Here is a 23,017-nt window from a genome sequence, read left to right as displayed (position 1 = left end):
TTTGGAGGCCCTCTTCTTTCATTCATTTATTCAAACAAACATTTGTTGTTGAATGAACGGTGACTTTGATTTAAAAACACTACAGACATAAAACACCGGCAGCTTGTAGATAGCAATTTTTTTATTTGCTCTCCTAAAGGAATTTCATTACCGAATCCTCGTGAATCTTGAACCTCGAGAAGAATAATCCTTTCCTTTGTTGGAGTTTTAAATTTAGAATAATCAGACAATAGTGAAGCATTCTGTTCAAAGCTTCCTTTTAGGCTACCCATTTATTATACACTGCTCTTAAGAAGAGATGAATTTGATTAGCGTTGAACGTTCAAGTCGGTGTTTTTGCATTGCTAATACCGGGGAGAAATTTTCAAAAAGTTGTCCCTGCTGTTTAATATTATTATATAGTCAACTTTTAATTATCTGTACTGATGGAATATAATCAGCGATGTGTATACTCCACAATCATTTCCCTTGGCTTTGGGGAGCATTGTATGGTGGTTTTATTTACCTTCCATTATGGTTTTGCTCAGACTACTATTAGAATTGTGCCACATTCTTTGTGCACACAGCTCATCATAGAAAGGAAGGATGAAAAGCCCAAAAGTATACCAAGGGGTTAGGGAAGGGTCAACTGGAATTTAAAACATTTATTACAGATAATGCACAGAATAAATGATCCCAAGATTATTCATCTTCATTATTAAATAGAAACTAACGGCCCTTCCTTCCCTGCAATTGCCCTAAGGGGAAACAAAGCCCAATAAACCACTTAGAAGTTTTCTGTGTACCGTTCCATTATTGTTTCCCCCTTTTGCATTTTGAAATTTTGTAAAAGCTCACCTGCTTAAGTCACCCCAGTAACCCAGTGGCAGTAAACGCTGTCAGATCTGTGACTTCTGAAGCGTGTCCATGCACACTGCTGGGGCTCCAGGTAGGCCTTTTGGGGGAGCAGAAGGGCTGGAGTCTTGACCCATTAACGTTTCTAAATAATGTCACTGTTACTTGTGTTAGCTGTTACTGTTTATTACTAAAAATACCTCTTCCCTTGTTGTTATTCAGGCTAAACTTGTTTTTATGGGCAGCAATTATAGAACGGAATTTTTGGAGGGTTTGTCTTCTGCATCGTGGCCTTCTGGATTTCAAAGGTCTTCTCATAAAAATATATTTCTGCATCAGCCTGCCCTAGAGCCCCGGCCCTCCTACCATTTTTAGCCCTCTCTGTGTGGTTCATTCACCTTAGCGATTGTGAAATTGCTTAGCTCCCGCTTTGGAAGCCAGGGACGGCCGGCTCTTCGTTGTAAGATAAGGGATCTGTAAGCGGGAAGGTGCAGACACACGGGAAAAGAAAACCATCTTTGGGGACACGGTTTGGTGTGGGGCGAGTCCTTCGTAAGTCAGGAGGAAGGTCTCCAGCCCCGCTGCCCTGGCCTGTGGGTCGGTGGAACCTGGTTGCCATCGTTGGGCTTCAGCAAGTTGGAAAGTGTACTTGGTATCTTCTGCTGGCTTGCCCGCCTGCCATCTGGTCAGAGTTCCACCTGCTTCCACTCCCTTGCAGGTGACGCTGTAGTACAGCTGTTCAGATGCGCCCCAACACCTCATCACCCCAGCTGGACACCCAGCAAGGGCGAGCCTTGGGAGGAGTGAGGTGTGGCTCTTTGGTGGAGGACAGTTTCTAAGTTCATGTTCTTGCCAGTCAGTCAGGGTTGCAAATACATGTCAGCTTGCAGCCACCACATGCCCTGGAGCGGAGCTGACCTCACATTTGGGAAGCAGACTCTGTTACCTGGCCCCGGGTCGCCTGCTCTCCTGCTGGCCCCCTATCCCCATCTTTGCGGATGTTTGCATCATGTCCACATCCAGAAGCCGGCGTCCTCATGTTGTCCTCACTCATTCCCTTATTCTGACCTGCTCTGTACAGAAGGAGAGGAAAGTCAGTGTCCGAATGTCTGCTCTGTGTGTGGTTTGGGCCACATACTTTTATATACATAATTGAACTTTAGTTTTGCACCAACTCTCTGAGACAGGTGTTTGTCTCATTTCACAGCTGATGAACTTGAGATCAAGCTAACAAATAACTTCCCCAAAGTTACAGAGCTGGAAAGTGGTAAAACTAAGATTCATACTCTGCTTTGATTCAAAATCTGTTCTCTTTCCATACATGTGTGTATATTCCTTTTTTTTTTTTTTTTTTGGATATTCCATTTCTAAGGTAGTGTATTATTCCTCCATTTAAAGAGAAAGAGACTTTAAGCCAAAGGAAAGATTCTAATTACAGAGTTTCAGGTATCAGTGAGTTGTTGTAGAGCTGTGGCCTTAAAACCATACCGCACTGGCAGCCAGCCCCTGCAAGGTGTGACAAGCTCTGCCACACGCACCAAAGCATCATTCTCGGTGGACTTTCCTTCTTTGGCTGAATCCGAGACTGCTCGCTTCTCTTTCCAGCACTGTGGAGAACTCAGTTGCTTCTCTCTGCTGTGCTGGCCAGAGATGTGTGCTTTCCTGGTTTCCTAATAAAACCTGAACCAATGCTGGGAGCGCAAATATTTTACTTCCAGCCTTCTCTCTCACAGTGGATTTGGTAGCACTGCCTTTAGAAATATGCTTCCCCTTCCACTGAAAATAGCTTTATGTTGTTTATCAGGGGGCCGCGAGAGGCATTCCTCGCAAAGAAACATTTTCCGGCCCTGCTGCCATAATGGTGACCAGCAGAAGGTGCGGTCCCTACATGCCCAGCAGGGCTAAGGGGCGTGGGTGAGCACATCCGTCTTGTACCCTGGAGACACTCGCCGCTGACGAAGTTCCCTTACGGAGCCCAAAGGAATTTTCCTCCTTCCACCGGAGGTGTTTATAACCTCTAATTTGCTCACCATGCCTCTTGTAGAAAGGAGTAGGAGCTGCAGCCCCTGGCAGGCTGCCACGGGGCCGCTGCGGGCTCACGTCCCAGAGCGGTGGCGCTCCCCCGGGGGTGCTGCGAAGCAGATGGGGCGGGGAGAGCGAGGCCCCCGCAGCAGCCGTCCGGTCCCGCCCCGTGCCCCGGAGGTGTGCGCCTTGGCCTCGCAGACAGCCAATCAGGGAGCGGGGCGTGGCAGCAAGGCCCGGGGGGAGGAGCCGAGAGGAACTTGTGGGTGGGTGGTCCCGTTTGTTGGAACAGCTCCTTTGCAAGACCTTATAATAAATGTTTAGCCTTTTTTTTTTTTTTTTTTTTTTGTGCTCTGTGTCTGACGGTGAAGGGCATAGCCTTTGCTTGAGATGTGTCCTCCTACAGGCTCTGCCTTGGAAAGGGGCCCCTCTGTGCCGCCGTGGTAACCTCCACGTGCTTCTGTGGGCATGAACGTGGGCTCTGACCTCCTTTCCTGTGGGAGTTTAAGGGGGTGGGAGGAGGACTAATTAGTCCCTCATGAAGCACTTACCACGAAGTACAATAATTCTCCTGGAAAGGTAATCTAGTCGCAGAATAAAAACCAGACACACTTGCAACATCGGGATACAGAGTCATTTTAAATAAAAGCTTTTTGTAGTTGTGGAAAATGATTGTGTTTTAATAGGATCTCTACATAACGGTGTTACAAAGGGATCCTTTAAAATGTGCTTTTAGGGGCACCGGTCTGGCTCAATGGGTAGAGCATGTGACTCTTGATCTGGGGGTTGTGGGTTCGAGGCCCACATTGGGTGTAGAGATTACTTAAAAATAAAATATTTTTTTTATTTTAATGTTTTTTTATTATATTATGTTAGTCGCCATACAGTACATCCCTGGTTTCTGATGTAAAGTTCAATGATTCATTAGTTGTGTATAACACCCAGTGCACCATGCAATACATGCCCTCCTTACTACCCTTCACCAGTCTAACCCATTCCCCCACCCCTCTCCCCTCTGAAGCCCTCAGTTTGTTTCTCAGAGTCCATAGTCTCTCATGAATAAAAATAAAATATTTTAAAAAGTAAGATGTAGTTTTAATATTTTTGTGCATGTTGGAAATTGTCTCATAATCTGGAGTTTCACCTGAGGTTTTTATCCCATCCTATTTGGGGGTATCCAGCACCAGATACTAAGTATCAAATAGTATTGTTTTGTTTACCACACTTTCGGTAGAAAATAAATGGGAGTCGGAGGGCTTCGTTGACCAAGAAGGAAAGGCTTACTCTTTTTTATACTTCCTGGCCAGGTTCCAGCTTTCTGGCCTAAAAAGTGAAGGCACCACCAGTGTGATTAATATAAGGCCCCTTGGCCCTACTAATTAAAACAGTGAGAGCATATAATAAGAAGCAGAAGACTTCATTATAGATGCAAAAAACCAGAAAAAAAAAAAACCAAAAAAAAAAAAAAATCCACAAAACTCTAATAGGGGACTTAACAGTCCCTGATAACGTTGGTTGTTTGTTTTACTTTTTATCGTATCTGGTGTTTCAGAGAGGTCCGTCAGAGGGCCTCTGGTTCTCCTTCTCCCCTGTGCTGCCTGCCTCTCACACGTTTCCTTGCTTGTGGGGGTTAACCAGTAAGAAAGAGACCAGAGTGGAGAAAGAATGCAGAAACATGGTCAGGATAATTTAAAATTCAGATAGTGGTTACTACCCATAGCGGATGCTGTGGGGAGGAAAGTCAAAAGTGTTGACGGCAATATTGGCCAAAAGCTACGTTTCACACACCTCGGTTCTTGTAAGTTATGGAAGGTAGACTAGTTCCTCTAGTGATTCACATCGCTGTCTGCTGTGGAGTTGTGCTGCCCCTTGTTTCGGTTCCAGCAATAAACGGTTCTGTTCATTGTCTTCTTTGCTTCTCCTCACGCCCTTTATTTGCTAACCCTCCACTGAGACCCAGCCAGGTCTGTTGCTACTGGGTGGGGGAAGATACAGAACTGACTGGTGTGGCATTCACACTCTGAGCCGGGACCAAAGGTCAGTAGCCTCCAGCTCTGATCGTCTTTTGGAGAGGGAAGAAACTTCTCCCTCTATGCCTACAAAACTGAATTACAAAGGTTTTAAAAATTCTCTTCTAAAATAAAAACTAATAAAGCTTTTCTTCGTCTCTTTGGGTTATCTGTTCTGTTTCTCTCTAACATTGAAGGAAAGAAAGAATTCTCCCAATTTGCCGTAGTGTTGTGTATTTTAGGTTCCTACATGACTTCCTGTCCCAAGTGGGCAGTTTTGGTCCCTGGAACCTAATGTATTCTACACATTCTTTGATACCTTTGGTAGCCACCTTGCTTAAGAATTAAACGATTGGGGGGAGCCTGGGTGGCTCAGTCATTAAGCGTCTGCCTTCAGCTCAGGGCATGATCCCGGGGTCCTGGGATCGAGCCCCGCATCGGGCTCCCTGCTCCGCTGGGAGCCTGCTTCTTCCTCTCCCACTCCCCGCTGCTTGTGTTCCCTCTCTTGCTGGCTGTCTTTCTCTCTCTGTCAAATAAATACATAAAATCTTAAAAAAAAAAAAAAAGAATTAAACGATTGGGAAACAAAGCCATGAGGAAACTTCAGATTATTTAGCCTCGCCCAATCTAAGTTACCAGTTAATGCCACATTTAAAGGGGGAGAAATAAACCTATCCTAGGAAATAGCTCTCATTTGTTATGGTTAGTGAGGACCAAAGTATAAACTCACCAATGTGACGGAGAGGTGTAGAATGTTTATTTCTTTGTGGATATTCATAACTTGGGCCTATAAAGTAAAAGAAGAAAACAGCATTAGATTAAATAGATCTCCTTCTTGATTTTATTTTATTTTTTATTTTTTATTTTTTTAAAGATTTTATTTATTTATTTGACAGAGATAGAGACAGCCAGCGAGAGAGGGAACACAAGCAGGGGGAGTGGGAGAGGAAGAAGCAGGCTCATGGCGGAGGAGCCTGATGTGGGGCTCGATCCCATAATGCTGGGATCACGCCCTGAGCCGAAGGCAGACGCTTAACCGCTGTGCCACCCAGGTGCCCCTCCTTCTTGATTTTAATATGATGTAAAGAATGACGGTGTGCACGCTGGTAGGAGCGTAGATTGGCATAGCCATTTTGGAAGACCGCTCGGCAGTGTTGTGTAAGATCGCAAGTTCACGTATCTTGTGGCCCAGCCAGTCCATTATTAGGTACCACCCCAGAGAAACTTGGCTTCTGTGTGTTGTTTCTCATAGGGAAAAAATTTTAAAAATAACACTGGAGGGGGCGCCTGGGTGGCACAGCGGTTAAGCATCTGCCTTCGGCTCAGGGCATGATCCCGGCGTTATGGGATTGAGCCCCACATCAGGCTCCTCCGCTATGAGCCTGCTTCTTCCTCTCCCACTCCCCCTGCTTGTGTTCCCTCTCTCGCTGGCTGTCTCTATCTCTGTCTAATAAATAAATAAAATCTTTAAAAAAAACCACACACACTAGAAACTTAAGGTGTCCTAAATCTATCAGAAGTAGAATATTGAAAAATTTGCACGTGGGAATATGATACAGCAGTAAAAATGAATAACGCACAGGTGTTTGGAACAGTATTTAAATATTAGAAATAGCCTTGTATGAAAAAAAAATGAGCCACAGAAGACTCCATGCAATATGATAGAATGGTTTATAAAATGCAAAATTAAATTGTATATTTTAGGGAATGATGCATAAATTCAGGGTTGTGGTTACTGCTGGAAAAGGGCTTAGGGAAACAGCGAGTAGGGGTATACAGCAATCCTAGTCATGTCTTGAATAGGATGGTAGATTTACGANNGTCGTGTTGTTACACTTCGTAGATTATGTACACGTTACATGCATTCTTGTGCAGGTTTCAAACTGTGCATGATACAAATATATGATTTTGGATTGAAATTTTTTCCCACTAGTCTAAATTTAGGGTGTGCTGCATAACGGTTTGACTTACATATGTCATGACATGATCTCCGTGATAAGTTTAGTTAACATCCATCATCTCATGGAGATACAAAAAAGAAAAAGAAAAAAAATATATTTTTTTACCTGTGAAGAGACATCAGATCAGGGTTTACTCTCTTAGCCACTTCCGCATATATTACAGAGCAGTATCAACTATAATTACCATGTGGGCAATTACATGTTAAAAATACAAATATTTTTGGGGCGCCTGGGTGGCAGAGTGGTTAAGCGTCTGCCTTCGGCTCAGGGCGTGATCCTGGCATTGTGGGATCGAGCCCCACATCAGGCTCTTCCGCTATGAGCCTGCTTCTTCCTCTCCCACTCCCCCTGCTTGTGTTCCCTCTCTCACTGGCTGTTTCTATCTCTGTCGAATAAATAAATAAAATCTTTAAAAAAAATTTAAAAAAAATAAAAATACAAATATTTTTAAGGTGATAACGTATAACATAAGCCAGAATTTTCTCTTGTTCCTTCCATATTCTACCCATTTCATAGTAGAGTCCCTAGGGTCTTGACATCACACAGGAGTGGTTGGAAGGTGTGGTCTGATAATGAAATCCCTGGGGTCCTTGGGGAGGCTGGGGGTATAGGGCGAGGCTGACAGTAACCACTAAGTGGAATGAGCTAGAAGACACAGAAACCCCCAGTCAACCCCCCTTCCTATAAACACCCAGAAAATCTTGGGGAATGGAGGAAAGAGGACCCAGCAGGTGAGTGTTGGTGACCTCTTGGAAAATCTGTATTTATTGCCCCAACAGTGACGAATGGTTCCAAATGTGGACCGTCAGCGTGGATAGGTTATTACGAGAAACTTGCTCTTTTGCTGCCCACTGTTCTTTCCCGAGCAAAATATGGCCTTTCGAGTGAGGTAGGATTTGGCATGTGTGCGATGATGTAATCTGTTACGCAGCCAGGCAAAGTGTCACCGGCTCAAAGGTTCAGTCTTACAGAATTAACAGCCGATCTGTGAGAAATTGGTCCATGTGGGAGTAAGAATTACAATCAAAGTGGAAAATGCACGCCAGGGCTGGTGTTGAGTCCCGAAGTTCTCCTCCGCTGAGATACATCATCGCTGAAGGGCCAGCGGGTCCTGGAGGGGAGGGCAGCCGTCTCCAGGGACTCATCAGCTTCCTCTTAAGCAGTTGAACAGGAGAAGGTGTGATGAGCTGGTTTGCGGGGGTGGAGCCTGACTCTCGATTTCCATTAAATGAATGTGTGGAATCAATACCCAACTGAACGCTGGTCATGAGAACACCCAGAGGCCCCCTGTGTAGCGTGGTAAATTTCAGACTAATTCTCAGACAGGAAAATGTGCAGCATGGCTGTTTTCTAAAATAGTTTTGACATCATTTATGTAATGCCAATGCATCTGGAAGTGAAAATGCTAAGAGTTTCATTTCACTAAAAGTGGAAAAAAAAATTTTTTTTTTTTACTTTAACCTTTAACTTTAGATCACAATTAGTGGCATTTTCACCACCGTGTTGAGAGTATCAAAATGTGTGTATTCAGGGAGACATCAAGCCAGGAGCTACCGAGAGAATATTTTATGTGCCAGGAACTGTGTAGGTTGTTAGGGAAAATGCGGAGAGATGGTCAGTGACTCTCAGGGGCTCACAGTTGAGAGAAAAGGAAACATTACATAGCAGGACAAATAGGGTCTGTGTCGGGGCATGTCGCAGGGGAAGTGATATCTCAGCTAGATCTTAAAGCAGGAGTAACATTTGAATGAGTGAGAAGGGCATCCCCAACCCATGCTTCACCAGCAGAAAGAGGAATTTTGCCTTATAAATCCCTACGATTTCACTGGCTTTTATGCCATGAACACAAGCATCATGATAATGAAACTAATAGTAAATTCAGATAAAAATTATCTAAGGAAATTGAGACTTGTTTTTGTTATTCAGTTTCTTCTACTTTTCCATCTTAATTATGTTGTAAAGAACAAGATGTGTGCATTATGTTAAAGTGCCCAGTGGTTGCGGCCAATGAATAGAATTATAACTCCGTTTAAAAGTAGTTTAATATTTTAGTGGTAAAACAATTAGAAGTTAAGAATTTAGCATTTTTATAATATTTTCCCTGTGCAACTCTAGTATGTTTCAAAAAAAAATGGGTGAGCCCCAATTAGAATTTTGACTTGCTTTCCTGTGTTACAGAGCTACAGATGAACTGAGAACAGAAATCTCAAAATGCAGTGATGCTAGGACGTTATATTTCAGCACCGTATAATATATGAAATACTTTAGTATTCATTATGTACATTTGGCCAGTATGCCAGAGAAAGAGCAGTAAAGGGCCAAATTAAAAGTTTGCTTTGTAGGATAAATTATTACCAGTTCGTTCTGTTCAAGTGTGTACTGGTAACACTTGTAAACAGTTCGTTCTCACATTATTTTTTTTTCCAAAACACTGTTGCAAAATTGTCTTGCCTGTCTTTCCCTCCTTTGCATAGTCTATGTCCTTAAATTTCAGCAATTCTAAATCAGAATGGCATGTAACAGATGACACATGAAATGTATTTGCTATTAACTCAAACATTAACGGCATATTCATTAGGCAAATATGTAATACGTATTTATCAAGTCACTTTACTCTGTCCAGTAACTAAAAGAAAGGGACGAATATATATATCTCTATCTTGTTTTTTTTTTTTTTTTTAGCAAAAGAAGTAATTTATAGTAAGCACTTCTAATGATCTCAGCCAAATGTTTATAGCGTTGGAAACATGATTCGTTGTTTCATTCATTTAGATTTTATAGATAATTTTCATATAGAAATATTTCTCTTCTGTTGAGGCTTTTGTACCTCTACAGTTATGGCAGATCACTGAAATAGTAATTTGTCCTGCAGCTATAGTGAGGCTCTTCTTTATCCCTAGCTCGTTAGATGCAAACTTTAGCCATTTTTATGGCCTTACAGAGACAGTAATTCTAATTAATGTTTTAACGGCAAAAAGTGTTGGCCAATAAAACTGTTAAATTTGAAACATGGATTATAAATTCAGCTTAGTTGCCCTAATGACAATGTTGATAGTGGTAATGATTATGCAATTAATATTTATAGAGTGCTTCTAGAATGCTGAGCTCTCTGCTAAACATTTTATTTATATTATTAAATTTCCCCAACTTCTTAGTTAAAGGAGATGTTCTTATGCCCACTTTACAGATGAATTTATAACCATTATATCTCACGTTTAATAATGATTAAAATATGCTATGTTAATAACATTTTAAATATTCAACTCTGAAGCTTTGCACATATGAAATTTATATGTATATATAATAGATGTGTGTATATGTGTATGTGTATATATATGCATATATATGTTTGTATATGTTTGTACATGTGTATATATATATGTATATAGTGTATATGTGTATGTGTATATATATGCATATATATGTTTGTATATGTTTGTACATGTGTATATATATATGTATATATATGTTCTTTTGTTCATTCGACAAGTATTGATTTGTAGACTGTGTGTTATAGGCTGCTGTGCTAAACTCTGGAGATAGGACAGTCCCTTGCCTTTCAGGGACTTCCAGTGTATTGGGAGAAGTGGACTCATTAAAGATAAAAAAGTACAAGAAAATACGATAATTGCTTCATTTTTTAAAAAGATTTTATTTATTTATTTGACTGAGGGAGAGAGCACAAGCAGGGGGAACGGCAGGCAGAGGGAAAGGAAAAAGCACACTCCCCACTGAGCAAGGAGCTTGATGCAGGGGCTCAATCCCAGGACCTGGGCCGTAGGCAGATGCCTAACTGACTGAGAAACGATGATGTGCAGAGGGAACAGAGAGGACCAGGGTGTGGAGGTGAGCAAGAACAAGGCAGGGCTGGTCAGGTCCGAAGCCACAGGGACAGAAGTGCTAAGCGTCCAGGCAGCCGGCCCAGGGACATGACCATCTGGGGTCGGATCTCAAGGAGCCTTGTGTGCTGTCCAAAGGAATGCAGACCTTATATTCTGTGCGTTGAAAAGCCATCAGCAAGTTAATTCAGCAAACACTAATTAAATTATGATAAGGAATGTTCTTCTTCCCTCCTTCTCTCCTTCCTTTTCTCATTTATTCATTCAGCAGATTCCTATTGAGTGTCTATAATGTGCCAAGCATGTGTTGAATACTGAGGATAAAAGGGTAGACAAGAACACACACAGTTTTGCTTTCCTGGAGCTTACTAATTAGTAGGAGAAACAAGCATTTATCGACAAATTTAGGAAAAAAAGGTAAAATTATAAAGGTGATTGGTATAGAAAAGGATAGTGCTTCCATCAAAGCTATGTGGTAGGTGGTAGTGACCTGGCCGTGGAGGTCAGGAAAGTCTCCCCAGAGGGAAGGAGAACTGAGCTGAGATCTGAAGGAGAAGAGAATACAAGGTCATCTGAAGGAGATGGGTGATTTGGGGAGAAGTCTTAGCAAAGAGGAGATCATGTGCAAAGGCCCTGAGGCCTAGGAGAGCAAAGCTTCTTAGGAATCAAAAGTAAGCTGGAAAAACTGGAGTACAGGCTGGGAAAGGGCACAAAGACTGGACCATACTGGGTCCTGGAGGCCACGTTAAGAATCTAGCTCAATGGAAAGCCATTGCATTACTGTAAGCAGGAGCTGAGGATGGGCAGGAGGAGAATGGGCTGAAGGGTGGCAGGAATGGGAGCAGGGAGACCATTTGAGAGGCCAGTGCAATAGTCCTGGTGAGTCATGCTAGTTGGTGGCCTAGAGCAGGCCTAGGTTTAGGGGACAGGTAGAAAGGCAGTGTGCTGGTGGTAGAATCCATGACTGGTTGGTTGGGTATGGGGCATAGTTAGGGGGAGGAAGATGTCAGGGTAATGTTGGTGCCCACTGCTGAGCTAGGAAAACAGGAGAGGACAGAATCCACTGCTTGGATTTCCAGGAAACATCAGATTGTGGGGAATGGATATCATAAGGAATTGAGGTTTGAGGTTGGCCTTGAAGAATGAATAGGCATTTTCTAGTTGGCAAGTAAGAAAAGACATGCTTGGGGTGCCTGGGTGGCACGGCGGTTGGGCGTCTGCCTTCGGCTCAGGGCGTGATCCCAGCGTTATGGGATCGAGCCCCACATCAGGCTCCTCCGCTGTGAGCCTGCTTCTTCCTCTCCCACTCCCCTGCTGTGTTCCCTCTCTCGCTGGCTGTCTCTATCTGTGTTAAATAAATAAATAAAATCTTTAAAAAAAAAAAAGAAAAGAAAAGACATGCTCCTCAAAGGGAGTGGCATGCATAAAAACACAGAGGTATAACCAGAATAGTGCAAAGAAATACACACACACACACACACACACACACACTTCCAAAAGGGAAATTAATATGTGACCCATAAATAACGTTGCTGGTTTCTTGATATGCTCACATCTATTTTGTGTTGCAGTGATTCTAAAACCTGTAGTATATAGAATTTGTAAATAGGTAAAAATGTTTATTTTTTTTAAACCATAGACCTATTATAATATATAGAAATTCCTTTCTTTACTTCCATATCTTAAATTAGGGATTCACATATGGCTCTTGATTTTGTTAATCTGTCTTCTTTCCAATAAAATGTAACCATTTAGGGAGGACTTGGATTTTAGGTTTTTCCTTTGTGCTTTTTGGCATCTGGATTTGGGATTAGTTGGCATTTTTAATTGACTAAAGTAACTATGAATTTACTCTTGATTGAAATAGGAACATGTTGATTTCAATTTAGCTTGGGAATTAACATCGAAGGGCAGCCACATCCAAAAAGAGTTAGTAAAGCTAAGACCTATGTAACGTTATCAACCCTGGGAAAAATAAGGTGATGTCGATTTGACATTTAATGTTTTTGTAAGAAATACAGGTGCGTTGATAGCAAGATCAATTTTGGAGAGATGGTACACTGCTGGAATTATAAACATGGCCTGTGAACAACATTGGCTTAAATCCTGGCTTTAACATCTGCTAGCTGTCCGAATGCTCAGATTTCTTGTCAATAACAGAGATAATAATGATTGCTAGCTACTTTGCAGGGTGCAATACAGTGTGGTAATGTGCATAAAGCCAAGAACATAGTAAGTGTTCAGTAAATGTTAGTCATGACTTTGAGTTTTATCACCAATACCATGCTGGACCTGAGTCATCAACAGAGAGGGCACATAGAGTTGTGAAAGTGGATGCCAGGCTGTTATGGTAAAACCAGGTACTGACTTTGCTTAACTTTGTGGCTGGAAGGAATCTTAGGAGACCATCAAATTCAGTAATGTTGCTGACATTTTCTGGAGGAGAACTACTTTTTTTTTTATTATTATTACTCTGAAGTTTTGGAATCATTAGGGAAGGAGGGGAAGGAACGATATCATCTTGATGGTGACACCCCTGAAGTTAGAAGATGGGGTGGGGCGTGACCTCTGGCCAGAACCCCCTCATCTCGGGAGATGAGGTCCTGCTGTGGGTTTGCTTGCTGAGTTTTTGACATTGTGCCATAAGAATTGAGGGTGTGTGTGTGTGTGTGTGTGTGTGTGTGTGTGCGGACCCGCACGGGTGCATGCATGAGAGAGAGATTATGCAACTATGTTTCTCTTTCTGTGACTTGAGCTAATGTGAATGAAGGCCACAGAAAGCTGCCTAACTCGTGGGAAATTGTTTTTATAATTACAGGTCTAGGCATTTTACACTGAGTTTCTGAACTGCCACCCCTCGAGCAAAAGCTGTGTGGAAAGATCCACTGGGAAGGAACTGACTGCTTATGTTTCTCCAGTGTGATGAAAGCACGTGGTACAGGTAAATATCTCCAAATTCTTTAACTAAAAATAACCATCATTCAGCGTAAGGTTCTCAAGATAGTGGTGGGGATGTACACATCCCTCTTCTCTCTCTCTCTCTCTCACACACACTATATAAACATCTAGAGATACACATAGTCTCCAGCTACTTATTCTTTCTGTGTCTTATGAAAATGAGACCCTTGATTTGTTTGTGGGGAAAAAAAATAGCTTCTCATTATTTTGAGATCACTGATTAGGATGGATGATAAGGCATTGATAGAGAATTCTGATAACGGTGTTCGTCAATTCAGCTAGAGAGACCACCGTCAGATGGTAGTAGGGAATAACACGATATATACTATCCCCTCACTGTTCTGTTCCTCTTAAAAATGTAACGATGAACATCTTTTCATACCAATGGATATATATCTATAGCATGATTGTTAATGATTATGTAGAGTAGACCATTGAATGCATATCCTAAAATATATTTAATTGATCCCCTCTATCGGACATTTAAGATTTTTTTTCTTTTTTGCTTTTATGCTGCCATGAATGTTCTTATACCTTTATTTGTTGCCATTAGTACTGACCTCCTTAGGATACTCCCTTACCAGTAAATTGGAGCATTTAGACGTTTTCAAGTACTAAGACTTTTTGGTACTAGTTGTTGGCAAATTACTTTCCAATAAAATTATACCAGTTTATATTTCCAGAGGCAGTATATGAGAATACCTGTTTCCAGACAGTTTTGCCAGTGCTGAGAATTTTAAAAACAAAGAGTCTTGCCAACTGATTATGAGAAATGGTATCTCCATGTGTTGTTGTTGTTGTTATTATTATTATTATTATTTGCAGGGAGGCATTTATTTGTAAATTTATAAATCATACTAATTTGAAGAACTTTCTTCTAATAGACAGTAGCATGCTTAAAATTTAACCAGTTTTTGACATTTGAGAAATAACACTTAAATCAAAAAGGCATGGAAGGGTCCTAGAGAATTTCGAGTTTTCCCCCTTTTTTTGGCCAAGTATTTTTAGACAACCACGATTATCACTAGATAGCAATACTTCTTCAATGGAAAACATAGTTTTTCATTTCTTAATAAAAGTATTTAATAAATGGCTCACATTAAACATAAATCTGAAATTATACTGAAGTTAAAGTATATTTATGTGTGTGTGTATCTCTGCATGTCCCCATCCAACACTGGGAGCATGCTTCAATATAATTATGCTATCTAGACTGCTTGGACTCAAATTCCAGCTTTGCTGTTTTCTTGGGGTGTGATGTTGGACAACTTACTTTACATCTCGAGTGGCTACGGTTATAAAATTTAGAGAATAATAGTGCTTATCTCATAGAATGTTGTTGTAACAAAGTAGAGGTGAAATGTTGACAATTATTAAAAATCCTCTTTCAAGACAATATTTAATAATAGCAGAAACCGCTCATGATAAAAGTAAAAAGTAAAATATGATGCTTAAATGTTGTGTAATCCCAGGCTTGTAAAATTATTATTTGTTTCTTCTGCATCTTTCTTATCGTCCTCCTCTGGTATCCTCCCCACCCCCCCCCCCCAAAAAAATTTTAATGTATTTCTGAATGGCTTTAATTTGCATTCATGGAGTCATGGCAGTTCTGGAGAAACTGTCTGACTGAAGTCTGCAAGTCAGAGAGACCCATTCACCACAGAGCCGTGACATCCGTGGATGTCACCTGGCCCGTGGGACCCTTGGAGCAGCCCTTGTGTGAGAGCAGGCCGCCTTGCTCCTGCGCTCCGGCGAGCACCGCAGGTCAGGCACGCTCCCCGGCCTCCTCGAGCTGCACGTGGAGAGTCTCTGTCTGGCTCCGTGTGTGTGAGCTACCAGCCTCTTCTCTTCCCCCATGATAAACAAGCTTCCTTTCCCTAATTAAATGAACGAGAAGGTAGAGTGAGAGACCCCCCTGCCCCCCCCCTTAGGAGACATATGCTTCATCCCACATAAACACAGAAGGGAAACCTGTGGGGTTGTGAGGCTCCCCAGTCCTTTAGCTACATCAGACAGTTGAAAAATAGAAGGAAAAAGAGGCAAAGGATTATTTGGCATTAAGGAGACAAACACGGGGCCATTTGACAGGCTTTGCTTTTCACTGGCTACTCTGCACCCCTTGTGTGTGAAGCATTTATTTTGGCCCACACTTACAGTCTAACTTGAACAGCTCCGTATTTTTCAATAAGAGGAGGAACATCTGAGTTCCTAATTAAGACAGTGGAGCTTAAGAACTCCTCTTTAATGGCTCATAAATGATTCTCCTCTAAATGATTGTAAGAGCGAATAAGAAAATGGAACTTGTATTTGTACTCATACATGTGTTATTTTGATTAAATGAGTAAGTTCATAAAGGGAGACAGGACAACACATGTGTCGGCAAATATAGGTCAGGGAAAGAGTTCATAGTGTCCTGCCAGACTCCAGTGAGGCCCCTCACGAGTGTAGGTAGGAAGGCTGGACGTCACGGTAGTGAGAATGGTAATAGCACTACCATATGGAACTTTGGTATTTGGAGAGCATTTGGACTCCTCCTAAACTACAGAATCAATAGGAACTCAAACAGAGAGGAAGAAACAGTTCTCTTGCTGCAAATCCCTGGCTGGGGTGCCGAGATGCAGACATGTGGATTATTCAGGGCTTACGAGAATGAATGTTTCTAGGGAGGCAGCGGAGTGGGGGAATATTCCACCATATTTACCTTTAACTGAATATTCCACCATATTTCACTGTCACTTTTTGATTGTCTCCGTAAGCAAACCATGTTTGCAATCATGGAGGAAACCTGTCTGCAAGACCAGGTCAAGACCACAGTTGAAAACACAATTTGTAGAGTCCCACAGGGCCTGTGGGGTGATTAGGACTCTGCCGGTACAGAGTGAGGGCACAGCTTTTGAATTGTAAGAGGCTGAGACCATGTCTTTAAATTCTAACTCCATTCAGTCATGTATTACCCATTTATTCATTCAGCAAATACCTCTTTGGGGAGCTACTACGTACTGGTATGGTTCTAAGCACTAGGGATCTAGAATGGAACAAGACAGACAGGAAGCCTACCCTAATAGAGTTCACATTTTGAAGGGAGGCACAGTCGATAGCATCATAACCTAGTTTGGGTGAACACGGACCTGAATTGGGTTGTTCTAAAAGGAGGCAGAGAATGCATCTGAAATGAGAGAAGTCAACAGAGAAAGACCTGTTGATCTGAAAGGCAGAAAGAACCAGAGAACAGTCGGCCATCGGCAGTGAGGTTGTGGTTATTGACAGGAGGACCGGATTGGGAGTGGAGTAGGAAGTGAAGAGAGGAGACAGCTGGGGAACTCTGCTTAGAGGCACGTGGTCAGGGCCGGGAACATTCGTTAGCTATTGATCTCAATGTAGGTAATCTAACTAGTGCCCGCGATAGGCAAGCCATACTTTAGGCGATCGTGAGATGAATATGTTGTAGTCTAGGACTCTGTGAACGTGCTAGATAGAAGAGTGGGTGGCCCACGGTATATGGCGGTACTTTCTCTGTTCGGCCACCAGCCGAAGAATGGGGGTGGTTGCTTTACCAGAATCTGTGTACGTTATGCTAATTTTGATTAACCACATCCCTTTTCTTACCTTCTCCACTGTCGTTCATGTTATAGGGGCAAATTAAGTATATAATAAATTCTACCCTCTGTGCACAAGCATAGTCAACTTTACTTGGTTACCGTGAAACGTATAGAAGTTCCAGATCAAGATAGTGTCTTTGGTTGTCACATCTCGGCCTCTCCAGTGTTTGGTGCCCTTCCCCTCTGCTTGTCTGTGGGATTCTGGCTCTTCTTGCCTTCTTCCCTCCATTCCGGGGTGATTTAGTGGTCTCTTAAATAATAAAATCCACTCAGACATTTCTTTTGTCTTCTTTGGCCTTCAGCGTGGGTTTGGTAAAGGCTGCATTTCCAGCTTTGGATTGACTATCATTGGGGGGCCTCTTTTTCTCTATTTTGTCTCTCCCTGGTCAACTGCTTTCTTCTGGGGCTCAAACCTCTACCATATACTTTACCTAAATGCTTTTTCTTTCTTTGACACGCCCAGTTTAGTTGCTTTTCCCACTCCCCAGCCCGACCCACCCCACTATCCAACGCACGCATATACTAAGCATTCTGGGCTTTGCAACGCACATTTCCATGGTTAAGAAAACCCCATTGATATTCATTAAATATTGAAAATAGAGAGCTTCTCCAAACGGATCTTTCAGCATAAATATGTTCTGTCGTTTTCCACTCCAGTTCCTGAAAAAAAAGAAAAGCCTCCATAATTCATAGCCAGTTTGGGAGAAGGTATTTATTTTGAAACACTTAATGATGTGTTTCATGGCAAAATGAAAAACATAGAGACAAAGACTCAAGAGTACATAGTGTTTTAGATGTAGGCATAGCTTTTCCAAACTATTTTGGAGTATATTCGAGTTTCTAAAATAGTTTACCAGACTTCCATGTAATGCACTTTAGTCTTTGAAAGCCTTATAAATCATGTGATTGTGTCAGCGTGCGGACATTCACGTAGTTCTCTTACCTCATGAAAGAAGGTGGATTATGATGTCACCTGTTGGAGGAAAACACATGGAAAAAACGTGGTGGTGGTTGCCACCAACGCCCACCATTTTGTCTTTGGGACCCTAAGGTGGAACGCTGCAGAGGTTCTGTCCTCTCTGCTTCCTTGACGCTGCTCTCGATGTTGGCACATGCGCCTTTCCAGGTGTAAGCGGTGAGTAGAAGGAGGAATAGCAAAGGGTCAGTATTCTGTGGTACCTTTCAAGTGAAAGCTTTTTTTTTTTTTCTCGTAGAGCTTATCAAGCGAGATGAGGCATGTAGATATGTTTTCTAAATTATAGAATGTTAGATAGTCTAGCTTCCGATGTTGTAGTATTTGGACACGGAAGGGAACCTGAAGATCATTTAGTCCCCTTGCCTCCCTAACTCAGGAGCCCCCCCAGTTTAGGTTTTCACTAAAATGTTTTAGTAAAATTTGGGAAGGTAATGTCTAAGACTTGGCAGTTATATTTGGTCCCTCCTGTTTTCTCTTCAAAAAGATTCTGTCTTCTCTATCCTTCATTTTTCTGTTCTTTAAAGTGAGGAGAGCAGGTCGCTGTGAGGATTATATACATATAAACCTTTATACATTTCCTGGCCCAGCACACTTGACTGCTACTGTTTCTACTCTGCTTCTCCCTCTGTTTACACTCTGGTTTCTTGCTCAGAGAGATGGACTTTAGATCCCAAGTATATCTAAAATAACAAATGACCGTTAACCACACAGAACAAGAAATTGAGTGCTGCTGTCACATGCTTTACAAGCTGGGGCTGTCTTTGGTCCCACAGGCAGAGATGTGATCTTCTGCGTGTATCTGTGAATGAACCCGAGTTCCGGTGGAAAAGCCCTTGGCCTGGGGATCAGGAGGGGATCAGGAGGACCACGTACTTTGTGCCTCCAAGTTTTATATCTGGAATGAATGGGTTACTCTCTGAGCTTCTTCCCTTCCAAAAATGATCATCATCTTACATTCTAGATGTTTTAAGGCTTTGAAGTCCCTGTAGAAAAGAACCTGGGAAACATCCTAGTCGGTCTATATAGCCTCTTGGTGCATTTGAGTATTTGCGAGAAGTGTTTTCTGGTAGTTTCTCCCGTTCATGCTCAGGTGGAGCTGATGACCTGCTCCCCCAGTAATGATGATAAGACAGAATAAAGCAAAACACTCCTTTCCTGCATAAAGGCATCCCCCACCCCCCCGCCCAGATGCTTAACCCCTTAAGCTAGTGTTCAGATGGGAATATCACTTCACTTGCCACTGAAATACAGCCGTCTCGGGAGTGAAATTTGGCAGCTGAGTAATAGGCAAGCTGCAGTACTTACATGACAGTTTGGGGAAAGGAGCGAGACAGAAATAGCAGATTCCAAAATAATCCAATTAAAACAGCAGGAAAGCGGAGTTGGGCGGCAAGAAGGGAGGGGTGGTACGCCCGGAGTCTGATCATCCCTGCGGTTGAGAGAGTGTGGACGGCAGCTCGAGAAGCTCTATGCTGACCGAAGTGAAGACGCCTGCACACACCCCAAAGAGGGGTCTCGCCCGATGTCCCATTACGCTGTCATCTGGGGATTCTCTCTCTCTCTCCCAGTGGTCTAATTATCAGGCTGTGTTGGCACATAAATAGATCTGCCTGTGTAGAGCTACTTTTTCCTTTTGCCTCCCGCGTAGGATTATATCATGTTCAGCATTTATGACATCAGAATGTACTATGCTGAGAAATCGTTCTGTTAAGGCACCTTTTGAATGGCTCAGGAAGGATGAGCTGGCAGACAACGCTTCTGTTTAATTCAAGGGTCTTTGTAATAGCAGTGGCCAGAAAGGAAAATTCCAGAAATGTGCATATTAGACAAATGCAGTCGAATAAAAATGTAGCACTCTTTAGGTTTTTCTGGGGTGGAAGTAAGTGCTGTGATAACTGTTAGAATAAGAGCATGGAGGGGCACCCGGGTGGTGCAGTCAGTAAGCATCCGAGTCTTGGTTTCGGCTCAGGTCATGATCTCAGGGTCGTGGGGTCGAGCCCCGCATCAGGCTCCATGCTCAGTGCAGAGTCTGCTTGAGATTCTGTCTCTCTCTGTCCCTCCTGCTCGTGCTCTCTCTTTCTGAGGTAAATAATAAATCTTTGAGAACATGGAAGTAGTGGTGGTTAAAATTGAAAAATACTGAGCAATGTATGCAAGAATAATAATTTTAAAAAAGCAAAAATTTGTCAGCACAGAAGTAATCAGGTCATTCGATAATAGGACATCAGATCTCTCACAAGGGAGGGTCCAGGAGATAAAGGAAGCAAGTGCTAATGGAACATGGGCATTTTTAACCAGAAAAGAGAGAACTTGAAGAAGAAATACAGAGCTTAAAAGGTTAGTTTCATTTAGAGGCACATACAGTCTTGAGGCAATTATAAAAACGGAACCGATGAATTCAAGGAAAATTAAATAAAGTTCATGTCATGGGAAAAAAATGAGATTTGGTATCAGAAATTGTGGTTTTGAATTTCAGTTGTGCAACCTACTGACTCTGAAATCACTTAAAATCTGAAGGTGGTTGGTGTTGTTTTTGTAATCTACAAAATGGAGATGATTGTATCTAACAGGGTGTTGTCGAGATCAAGTGGGGGGACGCCTGGGTGGCTCATTTGGTTAAGCGTCTGCCTTTAGCTCAGGTCATGATCTCAGGGTCCTGGGATCGAGTTCCACATCGGGCTCCCTGCTCAGTGGGGGGAGCTGCTTCTCCCTCTGCCTGCTGCTCCCCCCTCTCACGTGCTCTCTCTCTGTCAAATAAATAAAATCTTAAAAAAAAAAAAAGATCAAGTGAGATAGTGCATAAAAAATGTTTTGTGAGCTCTGATGACGCCCGCTCCGTGCTATTTCTGTCCGTGTGCACTGTGCTCACAGAGTGGGGAAGGCGTCAGGGGCAGTGATCACCTGTGAAAATACCCCTGGATGACCGGTCACGGACAGGAAAAATCTGTTGTGAAACATTGAAAAATATTCATGAATTACTGTTTTTTTTCCCTGCTCCTCATTTTTCTGGCCCAGACATCCTTCTGTGTGTATGGGGTTTTTCCAAAAATTTTCCAGTAAGTTCCATAACAGAGTCGTCCTCTCTCCGTTGGCCTTTACACCACATCACTTTATAGTAATTTTTTTCTCTGCGTCAACGTTGAAAAACAGCCTAAAGAAAAGGAATGCTATCTTGTTTCATTTAATAGTGCTCCTTTCGGGGAGGTCTGGGGAGAGATGGGGCAGGGCGGTCGGTGAGCTAGGAGCAAGAGGCAGGTAAGTAGGCTGCTGAAGGATGCAGGCTTGAAGCAGGAAAGGTGAAACGCGGTCAATCTGCAAGTGCGTGGGCTGGCGTCTTGAACTTGCCTTTGTACAGCAGCCCATGTGTCTCTTTGGCTCCTGTCTCTTAATCCCAGATGCCGTGAAGTGTCTTCTTGGCTTTTTAAATTTTTTTTAAACTCTCTATCTTAATCTCGTACCAAAGGTAGCAAAAGAAAAGCCACTGGATTGCACGCTGCTTGCGTGTGTGTTCACGGGCATGTCAGGCAGCCGAGCAAGCTAGATTTCTAAGTGGATATGAACACAGGGATGGATCCACACACCTGTGAGCCTGTTCGTGTGCGTATCTGTGAATATGCGTGCACACGTGGGGACAGGCACGTAAGTGCATCCGTGTACACGCTCCCGTGGAAAACACACGCTGACACTAACTAGAAAGGGCGATAGCAGCCGGCAGTATTTCCGGTTGCAACCGAAGTGCCTGATGTAACACTGGGCGTGCAGGAGAGAGCCTTTGCTTATTCATCATTTAGAACAATAGTAGGAGTCAAATAGCAACAGGTTTAAGTGTCAAGAAGTGTCTAAAAATACAAATTCTCTATTGTCAGCCGCGCTTGCAATAAGGCAGGGTGTTTCTGTGTTTTAGCTATGTCTCTGTTTGCTGGGAGTTCAACGTGCTTTGGATAAAGCATGTTACAGAGTGTAATTTGTGACAGAAAATGCACCCTGATTGTTTGTTTATTCTTCCCAAGGACGTTTGCAGGTCTGAACTATCACATGCAGAAAAGAACAGCTCTGTTTGGAAAATACAGCAGGAGCGGTACAAGAAAATCGAATTAAGTAAAGAAACTTAGGGAGTCCGTCTTTGATTGATGATGCTTCTTATTTGCTCTTCATTATTCCCTGTGAAGGCGTAAAAACTATGAAATTGGATTTGGAAACTGGATTAAGACAAATGGCTCCTCAGATTTTTTTTTACCTTCGCTCTTTCCAATTTTCTTAGTACAGCATATAGTCACTGTATAAAGAGTCTGTGTTTACTACATTAAATCTTCCTAAAAAGCATGCCCTTGAGGTTTGATTTTAAGAATTGGTTTAGCGGATGCGGAGGCAGGGTATACCTGCTAACTGTGTTACGGTTTTTGTCTTTAGATATTTTATATGCCCACTTATTTTTATTATTATAGAGCAATGAAGTAAAAAGGGAACAGAATGCTGTTTTTCTTAAGGAAGTTTTTTTTCCGCCTGTCCGTCACCCTGGTCTTTTTTCTCCAGGTAGAGTTTACTATATTCCCATTTGAGCTGTTGTGCTACTCCTCCAAATATTTGTATCAGGGACTTGTAGATAGACACACGAGTCTCTGTTAACTAGACCGCAAACGCCTTGAAAGAAGGAATTGTTTATTGTTAACTTTGGCACCTAAGACAAGGCCATGAACAGTGTTTGTGGAGCGACTGAATCAGTCAGTCAATCCATCAGTCAGTCAATGAATCAGACACCTACTGTGTCCCTATCATCGTCTTAGACAGGAGGGAAAATATTTGAGAAGTATAAGATGTG

At 42.4% G+C, this 23,017-nt stretch overlaps 1 protein-coding gene across 5 annotated transcripts in view; it reads left to right on the top strand.

The window, feature by feature from the left end:
* Positions 1 to 23,017, top strand: part of ATXN1 (ataxin 1) — a 389,590-nt gene that overhangs the window by 139,292 nt on the left and 227,281 nt on the right. For all 5 annotated transcript variants that reach the window (XM_040645080.1, XM_040645078.1, XM_040645079.1 and 2 more), the window contains one exon: positions 13,484 to 13,606. The gene's annotated coding sequence lies outside the window, so the exon portion shown is untranslated. The remainder of the gene's footprint in view (positions 1 to 13,483; positions 13,607 to 23,017) is intronic.

The sequence above is a fragment of the Ursus maritimus genome, unplaced genomic scaffold (genome assembly GCF_017311325.1).
Source record: "Ursus maritimus isolate PB19 unplaced genomic scaffold, ASM1731132v1 scaffold_30, whole genome shotgun sequence".
Taxonomy (NCBI): Eukaryota; Metazoa; Chordata; class Mammalia; order Carnivora; family Ursidae; genus Ursus; species Ursus maritimus.
This window is presented reverse-complemented; position numbering and strand designations above follow the sequence as displayed.